This window comes from Dama dama, chromosome 8 (genome assembly GCF_033118175.1).
Source record: "Dama dama isolate Ldn47 chromosome 8, ASM3311817v1, whole genome shotgun sequence".
Lineage (NCBI taxonomy): Eukaryota > Metazoa > Chordata > Mammalia > Artiodactyla > Cervidae > Dama > Dama dama.
The window spans coordinates 6,337,890-6,359,207 of NC_083688.1; the positions used below are offsets into that span (position 1 = coordinate 6,337,890).

A 21,318-nucleotide genomic window follows, 5' to 3' on the forward strand; every position below is an offset into this window, starting at 1 on the left:
TTTCCTCAGCAGTGACCCCCACTAAACTCCAGTAGCATATCCAACAAGTTACCTGACATCTCTACCCAGACATCTAATCAACATCAAATCCACAGTCTCAGTTTTTTTTTAATTTACTGAAAACTTTTATATTTGGAATTAGCCAGCTGAACTCAGTTTTAGTTTAGTTGCTCAGTAGTGTCCAACTCTTTGCGACCCCATGAATCACAGCACGCCAGGCCTCCCTGTCCATCACCAGCTCCCGGAGTTTACTCAAACTCATGCCCATCGAGTCGGTGATGCCATCCAGCCATCTCATCCTCTGTCATCCCCTTCTCCTCCTGCCCCCAACCCTTCCCACCATCAGGGTCTTTTCCAATAAGTCAACTCTTCTCATGAGGTGGCCAAAGTACTGGAGTTTCAGCTTCAGCATCAGTCCTTCCAATGAAAACCCAGGACTGATATCCTCTAGGATGGACCAGTTGGATCTTCTTGCAGTCCAAGGGACTCTCAAGAGTCTTGAACTCAGTTTAGATGATCCCAATTTTATTGGCAATAGCCAAAGCATCATAGTCAGAAGCCAATCAAACAAATGCCATCAGGCCTGATCAGGGTGTTGACCTTAGTCACATCAGTGTCCTAGAGCTTCTTCACAGCTTGTTTAGTTTGGTGCTTGTTGGCCCCGACATCCACAGTGAACACTAGTGTGCTGCTGTCTTCTATTTTCTTCATGGCTGATTTGGTGGTGGGGGGAATTTGATGATGGCATAGTGGTCAAGTTTGTTTCTGCAAGGGGCGGCTCTTCTGAGGATATTTGGGCTGCCTCCTTAGCTGCAGTGTTTTGGGCCACGGGAAGGTGGGCGACGTCTGGATCTTCTATTTTTTGTGGTTGTGGACATCTTTCAACACTGCTTTCTTGGCCTTCAAAGCCTTTGCTTTGGCTTTGGCTTTGGGAGGGGCAGGGCTTCCTTCTTCACCTTCGGTGCCATTTTTGTGAAAAAACTTCTTATATTCTTGTTGGTCTTCACTGTCTACTCTTCTCTCCCCAATGCCATTCCTCTTTCCCCATCTCAGTTAACAGCCACACCATCCACCCAACTGTCCAGGCCAAATACCTGGAATCATCCTGGATTCTTCTTTCCCTCACATTCCACATGCAAACCCACCAGCAAGCCCCATCAACTCTACTTCCAGATTTTCTGGACTCTGTCCCTCCGCCCTCTACACTCCTTAAGAAGCACTCTGGTCCAAGCACCTAGACTCTCACCCTACCAACTACAATAGCCTTTCCTTAAGTCTCCCTGCTACCGGCTGTCCCCATTCACCAAATAATGGTGAATTAAATTTCTAAAAATTTAATCAGATCAAGACTAACCTCTAATGGCTTTCCCTTTCACTTAGTATAATCCAAAGTCCTCATCACGGCCTACAAGACCCTACATGATCTGGCCCCTACCTCTCTGACCTCATCTCCCACCAGGTTCCCGCCTCACTTCCTGTTCCCTGCACACACATTGTTCATTCTCATCTTAGGGCCTCTGCACTGTTCTCTTTTCCCTTTGTACAGCTGGCTCCTTTTGGTCACTAAAGAGTCAGCTTAAATTTTACCACCTCTGTGAAGACTTGGCCAGCCAATTTAAAACTCTCACCTTCTAACCTATCACCCTAGTTTATGCTCACCTTAACACTCAACCCTATCTGACACTTTGTCTATTTGTTTATTGCTTGTCTCTTCCTCCCCACCCCGACCATCACCTGCTGCTAGCCCTTCACGGTATCCCCAAGGTCTAGAACAGTGACTGACTGACAATAAATAGATGAATCTTCAGCACAGGGAAGTGATCTAGGCTGGAGACATGCATTTATGAGTCATGTGTAAGAGGTGTGGCTACTAAAGTCAATGGGGCAGATGATATCACCCAGGGAGAGTGTCCACTATGAGGAGAGAGCAGGGCCTGGGAAAGCAGAGCATTTAATAGCTGAAGAATGGAGGATGCGCCTGCAAAAACAACAGAGAAGTACGAGGAAGAATAGGATGATAGTACGTCACTGGAGCCAACAGAAGAGAGGGTTTGTTTCTGGAAAAACTGGGTGGTCAACAGTGTCATCTTCACTAAGAAAATTAAAGACGAAAAGTATCTGTTGAATTCAGCTTCATGGAGAACATCAGTGACCTTAGTAAGAGGTGTTGCCCTGAAATGATAAGAGCAGAAGCCAGACTGGAGCAGACTGAGTGAGTACAGTGAGGCAGTGAGTATAGACAACTTTTTTGAAAAGTTTGGCTATTTGAAAGCAAAGGTAATGGATTAAAGAGAATGTGGGGTTGAAGAAGAGTTGTTCTGTTTCTGTTTAAAGAGTTGCTTTGTTTCTTGGGTCACTCATCCAAGCAGCACTGCTGCATTCACAAGCTGCAAGTCACCCAAAAGTTTCACACCCTCACACCCAGCTTAGGATACCGCCTGCCTTGGACTGGTTCCTAAATGCCCAGAGTCTCTAGAAGTTTTTGTTTACATGTACATCTCATCTCCCTCACTACAGTGGAAGATAAAAACACCCTTCTATATCCTCTCACTAAGTGCTGTCAGGAGCAGAATACTGGGCTTTCTTACTAAAAGGACTGCGTTTAAAAGGTTTTCTGCTGCCATTTTAACTTCAAGGCACAACTGGGGGTCACTATTTCTACCCCAACAAGAAGTCTGTTTCCATTTTATAGCCCCAAGAGCACTTCCCTTTGTCTTTCTCCCATACTTCCTCTCCACCCTGCCTGCTTCCCAGGCAACACACTATAATGGAAAGAGTACACATCGTCTTAGGAGTTGGGAATCTGGGTTCCCACTATAATTCAGTCTCCTATCAGGTCAGGGGACTAAACCTCACCATCTCAGTTGTTTTCAAGTGGATACAGAAATGATAATATCCAAACTTCATGGGGGTGGTTGTTGTAAGGGTTTTATGAAAACATACATTAAATGCCTAAGAACATAGGCCTAGCATCAAATACATGCTACAAATGTTAATTCAGTTTTCTTCTCATTACCATTCTGATTAAACCTTACATCCCCTGCCCAAGTTCATTCAGTTTCTCTTTTCCTCTATGCACACCAGGAAAAGGAGAAGCAGCTTGAGAAATGTACTTGCCCAGTTCCAACCTAGAGAGTTTTAAAGTAGTACTAAAAGAGGTGGATGGGTGGAGCCAGAGGTGTAACCAAGCAACATCTGAGAGGGCAGGGAGGATTCCTGAGTGAGAAGAAACAAGTCGGGCTCCCTGCCAGGGTCTCCCGCGACCCGCTCCAAGCTCCTTCTTGCAGTTGAGGCTGTGTCTCTGTATCATGCTCTTTTAGTAAGTCATGCCTGCCAACAAGTCTCAAGCCAATGTCTTCAGTATTAAAAACAAACAAAACACTCATACATACATACTGGGATGTACAAAGGGTAATGGGATCCTGGGTCCCAGTCTTTCTCCAGTTTATTAGGTCTGGACCATTGTAGAGAATTATTCTAATTATCTTACTCAGAAAAACTTTTACTCAAAGTTTCCTCATTTGTTAAGACAGAAATAACAATCTGCCATGACTACAGAATGACAGTATCAAATGAAATAACGTATGTGAAAGTACTTTGCACACTATAACATGTGGTTATTGTTATATGATAGGTCCACAAAGCAGTTACAGAGTTTACCTTTGGCCAGTTTAAGTGTAAGGTTGACTGAAAACGTCCCCAGTTCTGGTGTACTCTGTTCTATGACCCAAGGCTACCTATCTCCAACCCAAGTCCCTCTGTCCCTGGCACCTGAAAAATCTATATTCTTTCTAATTCCACATGATTCCATTATCTCAGCAAGGTTTCTCAAATTTCTCTGACTAAATTGCTCCATGTCCCCAAAAAGGTAAAGACATTAGACTTGATCTCAAAGGGCCCTTTGGGCTTGGATATTCTAAGCCTCTCCATCCTATCTTTCAAAGCACTTCATCTCCCTACTTGAGCAATTTCCAGTCTACTTTCCTTTATAGCTTTATCTTATATCATCTCCTAAGGAAAGAGAAGGTTGTCTTTCTGAGTTTAATATTCCCCATAGCACTTAACATAGAGCTCTATACACAGAAAGTACTCAAGAAGTACTGGACGAACTGACTCAATGCTGATTTCTTATTTTTCGCACTTATTGTCCATTCTACACAAGAAGTATATACTATCTCATCCTTTCATATTCCTTCTGTAGCTCCCTAAGTCTGGTACAGTGTGAAACACAGTATTTTCCTAAGAATTGATGACTAGTTCATTTCCTGATTATGACTTTTTACCTTGATCAACCTCTGAGCCAATCAACCTATCCTACTTGTGATTTTTAACAACTGCCGATGGTTACTGACATAAATAAATATGACATTTATCAGACTCTCATAGAAGGAAATTGTATAACAGAGCTCTTACATGGATAGAAGCAAGTGGAATGCAGGGGTTAGAGGCACTTTTTCTCCCCAGTGGCATCAATAAGATGGTCAAAAGGCAAAGTCAGCAGACCTGGACTCTGAAGTTCATCTCTAGAAGGGAAGTGATCTTCCAAATTGGCTCCCAGTGATCTCCACCTCCTAGTATCCATGTTCTATGGGGGCTCCTCCCCTTGAGTGTGGGCTGGACCTAATGACTTGCTTCTAATTAACAGAATACAGCAAGAGTTATGAGACGTCATTTCTGAGATTAGGTACAAAGGACTGAATTCTTTCTTGCTGCCTGTCTGTCTCTCTCCTTGCTCTTCGCTCACTCTCTCTCAGGCTCTCTCTCTCTACCCCTTGTCTGATGAAGCCAGTTGCTACCCTGGAGAGGCCCATGTGGAAAGGAATTGAATGTCTGCCTGCAATGTAAGAGACCCAGCTTTAATTCTTGGGTCAGGAAGATCACCTGGAGAAGGAAATGGCAAACCCATTCCAGTATTCTTGCTTGGACAATCCCTTGGACAGAGGAGCCTGGTGAGCTACAGTTTATAGGCTCACAAAGAGTCAGACACAACTGAAGTGACTTAAAATGCTCACAACCACCCACCAACCAACAAGGAACTGAGGTCCTCAGTCCCACACCCCAAAGGAATTGAATCCTGCCAATGACCACTGACAGAACTTTGAAGCTAGCCCTTCTCCAGGCACATGATGAGGTGACTGCAGCCCTATATGAGATCCTGAAGCAGGGGACCCAGCTAAGCCCTGCCCAGGCTCCTAATTCACAGAAGTTGTGATATAGTAAATGCATATTGTTTCATGCTGTTAAATTTTATTATGTGGCAACATATAACAAAGACACTCTGGTATTTAAAAAAAAAACAAAAATAGGGTGGGTGGATGGAGTAAAAGATTCTTAAATGGCATATCAATCACAAAGTATGGACCAGATTAAAACTGTAAAAAACAGAATCATTACACTGCTGAAATAATTAAAAGTTGAATGACTAGATATCTGATGGTATTAAAGAATTCTTATTAACTTTTTGATATGAAATTAAAATTGTAGGTTTGTTTGGTTGGTTTTTTTGTTTGTTTTGATTGCACCCCTGCAGTTTGTAGGGGGGGAGGGGTCTCAGTTCCTGGGCCAGGGACTGAAACCAGGCCCTTGTCAATGAGAGTACGCAGTTCTAACCATTGGACCGCCAGAGAATTCCCAGGTTACTTTTTTTTTTTAAGTTAACTTTTATTTAAAGATACACACCAAAATGCTTACAGATGAAATGATATGATGTCTGGAATTTGCTTCAAAATAATACAGGATGGGGTTTCAAAATAATACAGGCAGGATGGGGTCAAGTGGATGAGGGTATAAATTATAAAAATGAAACAAGACAACCCTAAGTTTATAACTCTTACAGCTGTGTGGGTACATGGGAGTTTGTTATGAAGTTCCCTTTTGTTTAAGTTTGAAACTCTCTATAACAAAAAGCCTCAGAAAGAGGGAGGGACGGGTAAAATCCAAGACCCAAGGGTCCTCCTAGTTCCAATAATCTGAGCCCACAGCACCTCAAACCCTATGCTCTAACCTTCCCCGGGTTTTCTGAACTGGATTTAACATTTCAGTCCATGCCAGTGACCCACATTAATACTTTCCCACAAAAATTCCACTGAGCACCTACAGCTGATGAGTTAATTAAAATAAGATAATTTAGACAATTCAGCCTGGGTAGGTAAAGAGAATGGAGTAATATGATGGCTAATTGCTAGAAGGTCCTTGAGACAATTGTTTGAACTGTGGTGCTGGAGAAGCCTCTTGGTCCCCTGGACTGCAAGGAGATCAAACCAGTCCATCCTAAAGGAAATCAACCCTGAATATTCACTAGAAGGACTGATGCTGGAGGTGAAGCTCCAATAATTTGGCCACCTGACAGAAAGACCTGACTCACTGTAAAAGACCCTGATGCTACGAAAGACCGAGGGCTGGAGGAGAAGGGGGCAACAGAGGATGAGATGGTTGGATGGCATCAGTGACTCAATGGACATGAGTTTGAGCAAAGTCCAAGAGATAGTGATGGACAGGGAAGCCTGGTATGCTGCAGTCCATGGGGTCACAGAGAGTCAGACACAACTTAGCGACTAAACCACCTGGCAGAAACTAGGAGGAACCACCCTAGGGACTCCTCATGTAGAAAACCATGACCTGCTGTACTTTTATTTTGGCCACCCTTAGGGCACACCTGGAGAAGGCAATGGCATCCCACTCCAGTACTCTTGCCTAGAAAATCCCACGGACGGAGGAGCCTGGTAGGCTGCAGTCCATGGGGTCGCTACGAGTCGGACACAACTGAGCGACTTCACTTTCACTTTTCACTTTCACGCACTGGAGAAGGAAATGGCAACCCACTCCAGTGTTCTTGCCTGGAGAATCCCAGGGACGGGGAGCCTAGTGGGCTGCCATCTATGGGGTCACACAGAGTTGGACACAACTGAAGCGACCTAGCAGTAGCAGCAGCAGCAGCAGGGCACAGCAATCTCTGGCCAGTATAAGCATTTTAACATTTGCTCCCTATGCTGTGTGCAAATTTAATTTTTTAATCCCTTACAGTTTTCTTTCATTACGCCTCATGTATCTCAACTGGTATGACCTATTTTCTAATCTTCAATTTTGTTCAGCTAATTAAAAAAGAAAATCTCAGGTCTACATTTCCCCACGAAAAAAACGTCAACAAGGAAGAGATCATATCTGCTTTTTCTTGTCAGTCTCTGATTCTTAGGTTAGAGAATCCATCTTTGAAGTTCCTACTGAACAATAATATTCACACAACAAAGTGAAATTAGGACAGACAAATGGGAACTGGGTAACCAGTTCCCACATGCTTCTTTGAGGCACATCATCACTGCCACATCCCACTTCTACTGTATAAGATGTCCATGCTCGAATCTGTCATGATAACTCCAATCACTCACACAATCTTTATATTCCACCCCCTACTCTGCACCCTCTCTTCTGAGGTAATACTCCATCTGAGGGGTTTTCAATTTGGCTAAGTATTAGAGAAGTCTAGGGAGCCTTCAAAACTATCACTACTGTCTGACAACTGACTCAATTTCTACAAGTCAATGATTTGAAAAAGGGAATAGATAGGGAAGAGGAACCTCTCTAGATGTAAAGAAATCTAAGCAAGATGCATATGGAAGTGTGCAGGGGTAAATGACATGATATCTTGGATTTGCTTTTCTTCAGCAAAGTTTTTAAAAAATGAAGCAAATGTAGCAAAATCTTGAAAATTATTGGATCTAGATAGATTTATATGGTGGATGGCATCACCGACTCAATCAACATGAATTTGAGTAAACTCCAGGAGTTGGTGATGGACAGGGAGGCCTGGCGTGCTGCAGTCCATGGGATCGCAAAGAGTCAGACATGACTGAGCGACTGAACTGACTGAGATAGATAGATATATATAGGTTCACTGTATTAGCCTCTCCAGTTCTGTGAATATTTGCAATTTTCAAAATTAAAAAATATATATATTTTTTATGACACCTATGTATACCATAAAACTCTTTCATCAGCATCTACCAAAGCTGAGCAAATATGACCCAGCAATCTTATTTCTAGATATATATCCAACAGAAATGAGTGTCTGTCTACCAAAAAACATATACAAGACTATGAATGTTCATGGCAGCTTTGTCATATAGCCAAAACTGTCCCAAAAGCTTTGCATTGGTAGAATAAGTAATTGTGGTACATCCAAACAATGAGATACTACATACGAGATGAATAAACACAACACAGATGAATACTCAGATGTGATATTGAGCAAAAAACCCAGACCCAAAAGGAATGCACGCTATCTACTTCTACTTATATGAAACTCAAGAATAGACAAAGCTAATCAATGATGACAGAAGTCAGAATACATGACTACTTGAAAGTGTGTTAGTCACTCAGTCGTGTCCGACTGTAGCCCACCAAGCTTCTCTGTCCATGGAATTCTCCAGGCAAGAATACTGGGGTGAGAAGCCATTTCCTTCTCTAGAGAAACTTCCTGACCCAGGGATCAAACCCAGGTCTCCCGCATTGCGGTCTGATTCTTTACCATCTGAGCCACCAGGGAAGTCCAAGTGATTACTTAGGCAGCCAGTAATTGATAAGGAAGAAGTATGAGGGAGCCTTCTGGAGTTTTGAAAATGTTGTGTGTTTTGATCTAGTGCATATCTTCATGTGAGTAGTCCTTACATGAATGCTTACACATACAGTACTTTAGCACAGATATATATATTCAATAACAAATACTGGAGTAAAAATCAGATACTTAGGTATCGTATTTTATAAAAGCTCTGGAGATAATCCAAATGTGCGATCAATGCTAAGAAACATTCTTCTACCTCAACAGTTCAGTTCAGTTGCTCAGTCGTGTCCAAATCTTTGCAACCCCATGGACTGCAGCACTCCAGGCCTCCCTGTCCACCGCCAACTACGTCATCTACCTCAACAACTCAAACTTAAGACTCCCAGGTCTTCCTAATTCTACTTCAGTAGTAACTGTGAGACAAGGTAATTAAAAAAACAAAAACAAAACTGAAGATTGGAAAGATGGTGGTACAGGAAGTGGGCGAGGGGCACTTTTTGAAATTTAAAAGTAAGAATTCAGAACAAGGGAGGAAAAATCGAAGTCAGTGCTGACAGAGCTTAAAAAAAAAAGAACACAGCTGAAGAAGATGTGAGTATGACAACTCAGATTCTAGTTCCAGCTTCATTTCTGACTAGCTATGGTTGTGGCCTTAATGCAAACTGCTTCCTTTCTCTAGGCCCTGCTAAGATCTCTTAAATTTTTAAACAGTTTGGAGAGGAAGGTGAGAGCGATCAAGTAAGAACAAGCCTTTTTGAAGGACCCTTGGTTTATCTCTAGCATAGCACTTATCATTCTGTACTGTAATTACCTACTGGTGGGTTTATCTCCTCCCACCAAACCTAGAGCTCTTGAAAGGCCAGGATTATATATTTTGTTTCTGAATCGAAGCATATGCATAGAATCTGGCACACAATAATAATTCATTAAATGTTCAATAGTTAAACAGCTGCAAATTATGAGTGCCTATCCTTTTGTTCTTGTAAGTATAGATGTACTTATATAGCTCAGAATCTCTCAAAGAGTCGTGTCTGACTCTTTGCAACTGCAGAGACTGTAGCCCGCCTGGCTCCTCTGTCCATGGGATTCTCTGAGCAAGAATAATGGAGTGGGTTGCCATTTCCTCCTCCAGAGGATCTTCCCAACCCAGGGATCAAACCCACGTCTCTTAGGTCTCCTGCACTGGCAGGTGCATTCTTTACCAATAGCTGGCACCTGGCAAGCCCAAAAAGTTCTTCCTTCCCAAACCAGGAGTCAAACCCGGGCCACCTGGGTAAAAACCAGGAATCATAACCGCTAGACTTACAAGAATGATTCATCTCTCGCATATAGACCCCTTTCAAAAAACACTGAATAATAATATTTTCCTTATTGATACCAACTAAACAAAGTCCAGATTCTAAAATAACCCAGAATCATCAGAAAGGCTCCCTAGCAATGTCCCACCAGAAGGCCTCAAAAGTCCAGGACTCCTCCATACTTATACCTTATTTCATAGTTCAAAGTACTTTCACTTCCATAATCTCAATTAGTCCTCATAACAAGTCTATAAGGAGGTATTATCGAATCCATTTTCTATAATGAGCAAACTGAGGCTCTTATCTTAAAAATTCGCTAACCTAAGGTATACTAAAATCAACAAAAGAAGGGCTTTCTTATGTAGCCTCTTTCTTCAGTGCCCGGAAGGAGGAAAAACAGGAACATCACCACCTCTGCTTCCCTGGCCTCTCCAAACGAGTGGGGTATCAGTCCCCTAGCTGCTTTTGCTTTATGGAGCTGACTACTGTCTAAATTTTCCTTGTCCCTATGAGAATCAGTTAAATGGATTATTTTTATGTTTTAAGAAAAAATAAACCAAGTCTAAGGAGAAAAATCTCATGTCTACAAACAACCATACTCAAAAGCTTCTTGCTAATGTTCTTGTGTGTAAAGCTAAAGAAGTAAGAGCAAAACTTGTTCCAGCATGGAAGTGTAAACCTACTAACCAAACAGCCCTGCAGCAATCAGGTAGTTATGCATAGCGGATTTAGGTTGTACTTGTTTTTATATTTTCTTCAACGATTTGCACTGTCTATGTTTTCTCCTCACCACAGCAAATTCTTCAAGAGCAAAGGTCACCTAATCCAGTTAGGAAGGTCTGTCTCCTATAAATGAGCACACAGTACCCAAACCAAAAGTGGACCATGTTTTTCTGAACTTGTAATTTACATAAACTGCCTTTCCCAAAATAAAAAATTTGAACACTTTTTAAAATACTTCTAAGTAATTAGCAAGTTGACATTCTAAACAGAATAACATTTAAAACCCAGTCTCTAAAAGACAAACACCAAAGGACACAGCACCTGCAATGAACCCAGGCACACATCTGAGTGGGAACGCAGTAACAGTGAACTGACTGAACGATAACCGAGAGCTCAAAATCCATGAAAAATCATTTAAAGCAGGATAAAATAACCAAGAACCAGGAGAAATAGAAACAGAATGCCAACTTAATTGGAAAAAAAAAAAAAAGTCAGATTCTAAGTTAGTCCCACCCAAAGTCATAGCTGGGGGTCTCTCAAGGAACCACTGGTTTTAGGCACTGCATGCCACCCACAGCAGACTCCACAGCCCAAGAGCTTGCATTAGGGCAGGAAGCTACCTTACAATTCCCTCTCCTCTACTAGCAGCTAGCTCAGCAGTAGCTGCTCCTCCCCCTGGTTCCACCCCACGACCACTGTCCTGAAGTCCAGACACAGGACTGCAGGAGTTAAACCTGGCAACACTAAAAGTGAGGAGGAAATGAGCCTGCCACCTGACACTTTTCTGGCACAACCTAAGCCGATTAGTTTAGGTTACAAACACAACTGCAAGATTCCACTACACTGATGAAATTACTCTTTTTCAGCAAACTAAAAATAACCTATTTATCAAATCGGGAGCATTCCTCAACTATTTTCGCCCTGTCAGCAACCCAAAATTCCATTTCCTCAAATCCTTCATCCAGAGTGTTTTACTGGATCCAAGCCTCTCCATGCCCTCCAGCTTCCCTCTTCATCCTAACATTGTGACTGCAGCAAGAGACCTAAACCCTTTTTTCAACTCGAGCTTTTGAAGTTTCTTTTCTAACAACAAACATATACAAAGCTTTGGTGGCCCCTGCCTTGTGTTGAGCCACAAATGGATGATGGGCTGAGCTGCAGCTAATAATGAAAAGCAAAGAAAAAATGAAGGACAAGACAAGGCATGATCAGGAAGTTGGTACATGCTTTTCATTCAGGCAGAAATGGAAGGAACTCCACCCACTAAGAAAAATAAAGCTTAAGTGTGAATGGTTTCCAGCACAGAGTAAGACTGTACCTTATCATCTGACAACATATCCATCAAGCCTCCTCTGGGGACAGATGCATACCCAAAGAGCCCTGAGTATCCCACAAGAACCATTAGTCTGTCCCAGGTTGAAATGACATTTTCAGGGGAAACAAACATCCGTAACTTAAACCCAACAAGTCAGGGTTAACTGCAGACCTTCTGGTCATAAAGTGCTGAGTGGTGGTGTAGTCACTAAGTAACATCTGGCTGTAGCCCACCAGGCTCCTCTGGCCATGGGATTTCCTGGGCAAGAAGACTGGAATGGATTGTCATTTCCTTCTCCAGTGGATCTTTCCGACCCAGAAATCACACCCTGGTCACCTGCACTGCAGGCAGATTCTTTACCAACTGAGCTACCAGAGAACTACAAAGTGCCTAGAGAGGGGCTCGAATCATTAGGAGCTGTCCTCCTCTCAGGTCCTGGGGAAAAACCAGCACTCCTTTTCCAAGTGAAAGTCACTCAGTCGTGACCCCATGGACCATATAGTCCATGGAATTTTCCAGGCCAGAATACTGGAGTGGGTTGCCTTTCCCTTCTCCAGGGGATCTTCCCAAACCAGGGATCGAACCCAGATCTCCCCCATTGATTCTTTACCAGCTGAGCTACAAGGGTAGCCCAAGAATATTGGAGTGAGTAGCCTATCCCTTCTCCAGCAGATCTTCCCGACCCAGGAATCAAACCAGGGTCTCCTGCATTGCAGGAGGATTCTTTACCAACTGAGCTAACAGGGAAGCCCTGATATCAGGGATGCCTTTTCTAGAGGTGGAAACTAACATGGACTCTGAACTTCCTTATGGCCCCATGTTCCCTGCAATAGCATCAAGAGAACGCCACAATATTCGGCCACCCTCTATGGACCTAACAAAGCATCTGCTGTTGCAGAACAGTTACTTTTCAAAGATCCAACTTTCAAGTCTTCTCTCCTATTTTTTTTAAGTTCTCTAACACCTATTTTTAACTTTTTATTATCTCTTTCCAGGTGGCACTAGTGGTAAAGAACCCATCTGCCAATGCATAAACGTTAAGAGACGTCAGTTGGATCCCTGGGTTGGGAAGATCCCTTGGAGGAGGGCACGACAACCCACTCCTGTATTCTTGCTTGGAGAATCCCATAGACAGAGGAACCTGGCGGGCTACAGTCCATAGGGTCGCAAAGAATCGGACACGACCTAAGCGACTTGGCACACACGCATCTGTTTAAAACAAAACAAAAACTGGCTTATCTATAAAATCCATACTCTCAGAAACATTCTTCCTGAAAAAAAAAAAAAAAGAAAAAGCCTTCACTGTGATAAAGTTCCAGTGCAGAATCCTATGCTCTGAGAGCAAACTGCAAGTTGTGGGCCTTCCAGGATTCATGAAATCAAAGAATTATCAGAGCTGGAAACATCTTTGGGGGTCAATTATCCAGTCCTGATTTTCACTTTATTTTTTTGGCATGCTGTGTGGCTTGCAGGATCTTAGCTCCCCAACCAGGAATGGAACCTGAACCCCCTGCAGTGGAACTGTAGAGTCCTAACTCCTGGACTGCCAGGAATTCCCTGATTTTCATTTTAAAGATGGGAAAAATAAGGCCAGAGGAAGGGAAATGGAGGCTTGGAGCAAAGTTGAACCTAAGACCTAGGTGTCCAGACTCCCAACTCAGGACTCTTACGCCACACCATACCTCTATGGAAGACTGAGTTTATGGGAGTCAAGTGGCTAAGGGAAAGGAAAGGGGGAAAAAAAGGTGCCAAACAAAGAGACCAACACTGAGAATTCTCCTCTGCTGCTGGAGCAGGACAATCCACAGGGCCAGTTACTGCTCCTCCAAATGCCTTAATTTTAAGAGCTTGTCTCTTAAATATTAAATTTCCATGCTCTGTGCTCAGTCACATCTGGCTCTTTGCAACCCTTTGGACTGTAGCCTGCCAGGCTCCTGTCTATGGGATTTCCCAGCCAAGAATACTAGAGTGGATTGCCATTTCCTCTTTCAAGGGATCTTCCCAATCCAGGGATCAAACCTGCATCTCCTGCACTGTCAGATGGATTCTTTACCACTGAGCCACTGGGGAATTTTTACTAAAAGCAAGATATGTACTGCCATTCACACACTAATAGGGCTCCTAATCACTGGATAGGCAACGTCAAAAATCAACCAAGGGACTTCCCTGGGTGGTCCAGTGGCTAAACACTCCAATGCAGGGGAGCCAGGTTCGATCCCTGGTCAGGGAACTAGATCCCATGTGCCACAACTAAAGATCACACATGCTGCAATGAAGACTGACAATTCCACATGCCGTAACCAAGACCTGGCTCAGCCAAGTAAATAAAAAAATATTTTTTAAAATCAACCAAATACTAGGATGGAACAACTACAAGAATCCTTAAACAGAAAAATAAAATCCTCGGGGGGAAGAGGGCACATTTTTAAAAGATGACTTCTAAAAGCCTGTAGCCAGCCAGGGTCCTCTGTCCAAGGAATTCTCCAGGCAAAAATACTGAAATGGGTTGCCATTCCCTTCTCCAGGGAATCTTCCTAACCCAGGGAAAGAACCTGGGTCTCCCACATTGCAGGCAGATTCTTTATTGTTTGAACCACCAGCGAAACCCTATTTATTGTCTACCATTAGACATTGTCTACCATTAGACCATTAAACACTTTCTCAATATCCTCATTCTGTTTTCCTCTTTCATTCAGCATTTTGCATATCAGGGATTTAAAGACCTATGGAAGAAATTTAAAAAAAACTTTAATCACAAATAAATAATTAGAGGGATGTCCCCAGTGGTTCAGCAGCTAAGAATAATCCTTGTGATGCAGGGGACATGGGTTTGATCCCTGCACAGGGAACTAAGATCCTACATGCCTCAGAGCAACTAAGTCCACGTACCATAACTAAAGAGTCCACGCACCACAACGAAAGATCCTACATGATGCAACTAAGCCCCAATGCAACCAAATAAAATTTTTTAAAACTCTAATGTTCCATTAATAGAAAACAAGAACACTATTGAGTGCAAGCAAGCTTTGTTCTAAATCATATCAGTCTATATAGCCAATTCAGTGTTCTCCTTGCTCAGTGGGTGCTCCTTCCCAGGGATGTGGCTGATGGTGAAAATGCAAAAAAAGTAAGCAAAGAGGAAAAGAGTTTCATTTTCTGCTCTCTCATCAACATATCTTAATATGGAAGTTACAGTATATCAGAGATTTAAGAATTAAATCAATATAAAAGGAAATGGACACTCCAGCATAAATTATGAAAAGTAATGAATCTTAACTAAGCAAGGACTTGCCTCCCCACCCACTAAGCCAGAAATAAAGATGATTCCTATCAACAAGGTAACAAATAGTAATTTTCAAATTTCAAATTTCAGTATGGATATGGAATTACTTGCAAATTGCAAATGTGCAAAAAAATTGCAAATTCCCAAGTACCATCCACATAAACTCTGGTTAATTGGACCTGTTGTAGAGGTCCAATTTCTATTTATTAGTTCCCATTTTTATCCTGATTCAGATGGTACAAACACTGTACTTTTAAAAATACTATTGGGGGTGTTCGCTTCGGCAGCACATATACTAAAATTGGAACGATACAGAGAAGATTAGCATGGCCCCTGCGCAAGGATGATACGCAAATTCGTGAAGCGTTCCATATTTTTAGACCAATACAGTATACTAACGCATATATATGGAATTTAGAAAGATGGTAACGATAACCCTATATGCAAAACAGAAAAAGAGACACACATGTACAGGACAGACTTTTGGACTCTGTGGGAGAAGGCGAGGGTGGGATGTTCAGAGAGAACAGCATCGAAACATGTCTATTATCAAGAGTGAAACAGATCACCAGCCCAGGTTGGATGCATGAGACAAGTGCTCGGGGCTGGTGCACTGGGAAGACCCAGAGGGATCGGGTAGAGAGGGAGGTGGGAGGGGGGATCGGGATGGGGAATACATGTAAATCCATGGCTGATTCATGTCAATGTATGGCAAAAACCACTACAATATTGTAAAGTAATTAGCCTCCAACTAATAAAAATAAATGGAAAAATAAATAATAAATAAATAAACAAACAATTCTCTAACCACCCCCCAAAAGAAAAAAAACTATTGGGGGGGGGGGGGGCAGGAATTGTTAGGTCTCCTAGACACCAAAATGCACATTTTCTTAAGTGGTGCAACCTACACAATATATATTCCAAAGACAGCATGCAGGCTGATTTTCAACAGAACTGAATCTGCCCCTTCCCTTCAATAGGTTCTTGAGAATAAATATGGATTAATTTCAATCACTTAAGGTAATTCTACCTTCGACCTCCTAAAGCAACTTCTCAAGTCAGTGCTACTTCCACTCCTTATATCAAAGAGGCCTCACTCCTTATCTTAGAGGGTCACTCACTGGCTTCATTCTCAGACCTCTCCAGGAAGTCTTCCATAACACCCTCTAAACCTGGGTCTTCCCCGCTGGTCCAGTGGCTAAGACTCTGAAATCCCACTGCAGGGAGCCTTGGTTCAATCCCCGGTCAGGGAACTATATTCCACACACCACAACTAAGATCCAGCAAAATAAATAAATAAAAAATAAACAAATCAATTTTTAAAGTCTCTATGTTTAAAAAAAATAGAGATCCTATCTGAAAATAGGCACCCCTTCTCTAACCTGCAACCTGTTTCTCCTGCTTTCTCTTGATGGTTCTTAGCATCACCTAAGATTCGTTGCATTTTATATTTAACATTTATTTACACTCTCCCTCATTGGAAGGTAAGTTCTATTAGAAAAGGGGGTCCCCCTCCCCCACTGCATTCCCTGCACCAGAACAGTGCCTAGCATATAGCAGGTACTCAATAAATGTTTATAAATTAAGCACCATTTCAGAAAACAAAGTAGGTTCTTGGTCTTTCATCCTATTCGATTTACTCACTGTCACAGGACTTTACAGCCTGGGTGATAATCCTTCCTTTCGAAGGTTACATTATTCAGAAAATTGAATCTAGGTGTCAGCCCAGGGAGGCTCCCCACCACATGACTTTCATTACCCAATGGTAATGTGAGATTTTTTTCCAACTAAACTACAACAGAGTTTTCAAAGGTCTAGGCTACAGATGTTTCCAAATGACTCACACTCCATAGGAATTACTTGGCTCCTACCATGTGAGAAGTCAAACACAGTGCTGGCAAACAGCAATGTGAAAGCTGCAAGTTTCGACAAAGCAGAACATAGTATGCTGGCAGCCAAAATCACCTTACTCTATTCTTCATTAGGTCAGCCAAACACTTTCTGTCAAAACTCAGCTCTCACCATACATTTGTCCATTATGTGCAACAATATCCTATAAAGTACATACTTTATATGCTCTATAAACATCACCCTAATCCTAAAAACCCTACAAAATAGGTATTATCCTCAATTTATAAATTAGAAAATTGATATTCCAAGAAGTTAAGCCATTTACAACTAAAAAGTTAAGCTATTTGCAACTAATAAGTAGCAGGCTGGGATTTGAATGCAGGTCTACCTGACTTTTTACTTTATTTACTATTTTTGGCTGTGCAGGATCTTTGTTGCTGTGTGTGGGCTTTCTCTAGCTGCAGCAAGTGGAAGCGTAGCTTCTTCACTGCCATGCGTGGGCTGCTCAATGCAATGGCTTCTCTTGTTACGACTCACAGGCCCTACAGCGCAGACTCAGTAGCTGTGGCCCACCGGCTTAGTTGCCCAAAGGCATGTGGGATCTTATGGAGCCAGGGACGAAACCCATAACCAAAAAGGGAAGTCACTCTACTTGACTTTAAATTCTTGCTCTTTTCATTCTAACACTTTGACTCTTAAGCCCCACCACACCCCTCTCCACTACCCACACACACTAATATCGCCCTCCCCCTGTACTAAGCCTGGCACATAAAAGACATGTGATACACATTTGCTGAATCCATGAGTGTTAAATAGGATATTTTAATTCAAACTCAAGAAATCACCTAAGATCAAATTCTTCAGTCCTTCAGCTTTTAAAAACCAAAATAATCAAGTTCACTCAATTCCCTCTGAATAATTTTTAAAAATGGAATGGAAAATACAGCTTTTTCAGTTTAAAAGAGATTGGGTTGGGGTTTCCCTGGTGGCCAAGTGGCTAAGACTTTAGGTTCCCAATGTAGGGGGCCTAGGTTTGATTCCTGGTCAAGGAACTAGATCCCACACGCCATTACTAAAGATTCTGCATATCACAACTAAAAGTGCCCACATGCTGAACAAAAATCAAAGATCCCGAGTGCTGCAAGTAAGACTCAGTGCAGCAAATAACTTAAATAAATAAAAATATTATATTTATTACAAAATGGAAACTATCAAAACATAATTCATTAATATGGAGAAATGTATACAAAGCAAGTGAAATCACAGAAGCAGTGCAGTTTCCAGATTCTCTTGCCCCTCCACCTAACAATGGTGCCCTAAAAAACAAACATGATAATGCCTATAAAAACACTTCAAAAACTGCAACATGCTCAGCTCAGTTGCTCAGTCGTATCCGACTCTTCACGACCCCATGGACTGCAGCCTACCAGGCTCCTCCGTCCATGGGATTTTCCAGGCAAGAGTACTGCAGTGGGGTGCCATTGCCTTCTCCGTGATGATACAATGGATGTTGGCAATTTGATATCTGGTTCCTCTGCCTTTTCTAAATCCAGCTTGAACACCTGGAAGTTCACGGTTCACATACTGTTCACGTACTGTTGAAGGCTGGCTCGGAGAATTTTGAGCATTACTTTGCTAGTGTGTGAGGTGAGTGCAACTGTGTAGTAGTAGTTGGAGCCTTCTTTGGCATTGGAATGAAAACTGACCTTTTCCAGTCCTGTGGCCAGCGCTGACTTTTCTAAATTTGCTGGCACATTGAGTGCAGCACTTTCACAGCATCATCTTTTTAGGATCTGAAATAGCTCAGTTGGAATTCCATCACCTCCACTAGCTTTGTTCATAGTGATACCTCCCAAGGCCCACTTGACTTTGCATTCCAGGATGCCCAGCTCTAGGTGAGTGATCACACCATCGTGATTACCTGGGTCATGAAGATCTTTTTTATATAGTTCTTCTGACTATTATGGCCACCTCTTCTTAATATCTTTGCTTCTGTTAGGTCCACACCATTTCTGTCCTTTATTGTGCCCATCTTTGCATGAAATGTTCCCTTGGTATCCCTCATTTTCTTTAAGAGCTCTCTAGTCTTTCCCATTCTATTGTTTTCCTCTACTTCTTTGCATTGGTCACTGAGGAAGGTTTTCTTATATCTCCTTGCTATTCCTTGGAACTCAGCATTCAATTGGGTACTGAATGGGTATTTTCTTCTTTGCCTTTCACTTCTCTTCTATTCACAGCTATTTGTAAGGCCTCCTCAGACAACCATTTGGCCTTTTTGCATTTCTTTTCCTTGGGGATGGTCTTGATCCCTGCCTCCAATCAATGTCAGGAACCTCCATCCATAGTTCTTCAGGCACTCTATCAGATCTAATCCCTTGAATCTATTTGTCACTTTCACTGTATAATCATAAGGGATTTGATTTAGGTCATACCTGAATGGTCTAGTGGTTTTCCCTACTTTCTTCAATTTCAGTCTGAATTTGGCAATAGGGAGTTCATGGTCTGGGTCACAGTCAGCTCCCGGTCTTGTTTTTGCTGACTATATAGAGCTTCTCCATCTTTGGCTGCAAAGAATATAATCAATCTGATTTCTGTATTGACCATCTGGTGATGTCTATGTGTAGAGTCCTCTCTTGTGTTGTTGGAAAAGGGTGTTTACTATGACCAATTCGTTCTCTTGGCAAAACTCTCGTAGCCTTTGCCCTGCTTCATATTATGTTATACATATATGTATATAACATATAATATGTTATACAAAGATAATTACTAGTATAATTTGAACCTGATGAAAGGATAAACACCTGTATAAGTAAGACTATTAACCGATGAGGCCAGCATTATTAAGAGTCCCACTATCGCTGAAGCGTGGAAAGAGGTAAATGTCCTAAACTCCAACTAGTTTATGCTTAACAAGGAAAGGATATGGCTTACCCATTATTAATCTTTTTATGTCTAAGTCTTGGGCTTCCCTGGTGGCTCAGACAGTAAAGAATCCTGCCTGCAATGCAGGAGACCAGGTTTGATCCCTGGGTTGGGCAGATCCTCTGCAGAAGAGAATGTCTACCCACTCCAGCATTCTTGCCTGCAGAATTCCATGGACAGAAGAGCCTGGTGGGCTACAGTCCATGGGGTTGCAAAGAGTTGGACATCACTGAGCAACTAACTCTTTCATGGCTTAGCCATTATTAATCTTTTTATGTCTAAGGCTTATCTCTTCAACTGCCATTTTAATAACAGAGAACTAGGATGTGAACATCAATATCTTGCTATGTTTTGAGAAGGACCAACAATGACCTCATTACAATGCATGGAGGGTAAGGGGGAGATAGGCTCCTCTACATCCAAACAGTAATTCCTTCCTTTAGGATAAGGAACAACAGTTGTCAGATCTATAAAATGGGGTAAAAAAAAAAAAAGAGTCCAGATGATTTCTTCCAGCTATGAAAGCTATAATTCTTAGAAAAGCCAATATACACTATAACGCATATGCCTATATTGACTCAGTCCTCCATAAGCTAAAGAGAAAGTACACAAGACTCTCAATAATATTAAATAAGAGACTATAGCAATGGTACTAATTAATGCCATAAAGTGCATTTATCAAAGACATCATTGCAATTGGTAAGGAATTTTTTTTTAAAGCCCGTGAGGCTTGGGTAGGAGATATGGGGAGAGGGAGAAGGAAAAGGGGAGGGAGAAAGAAAAGGGGAGGGAGAAGGAAGGAATCAATTAGTTAAGGAGCTACTGGGACTGCATGTTTGTTACACATGGTTGTATTTTTTTTTAATATTTATTTATTTGGCTATGTCGGGTCTTAGTTGCAGTCCGTGGGATCTTCATTGTGTCATTCGGGATCATCCATTGCAGTGCAAAGACTCTCTAGTTGCGTCATGTGTCATGTGGGTTCTTAATTCCCAGCCAGGATTTGAAGCTGTGTCCCTTGCATTGCAAGGCAGATTCTTAACCACTGGACCACCAGAGAAGTCCCCGTGATTGTATTTTAAAGAATGAACAAGACAAGAAAGTCTCATCATTAGGCTCACCATTCTCTTATTTTCAGCCCCTTAAATGTTAACAACCATTGCTCCTATCAAGATCCAGAATATAAAGATAATAATGAGATTTGGAATCTTGCAATACATTTTAACATCAGCAGAGCCTTCATACAGTTTCAACATTTTCCCTAATCCATCACTCAATAAAATCCTATAACTAACTATTCAGCACCTACTAGTGATACAAACGGAGAAGGCGATGGCACCCCACTCCAGTACTCTTGCCTGGAAAATCC

The 21,318-nt window shown here is 42.0% G+C and overlaps 1 protein-coding gene and 1 non-coding gene across 7 annotated transcripts in view; one reads left to right on the plus strand and one right to left on the minus strand.

The window, feature by feature from the left end:
- LUZP1 (leucine zipper protein 1) overlaps nt 1-21,318 on the minus strand; it is a 90,748-nt gene that overhangs the window by 37,194 nt on the left and 32,236 nt on the right. The window lies entirely within an intron of this gene.
- LOC133061102 (U6 spliceosomal RNA) lies at nt 15,448-15,554 on the plus strand. Its single transcript, XR_009693932.1, has one exon. It is a non-coding gene; the product is annotated as a U6 spliceosomal RNA (small nuclear RNA).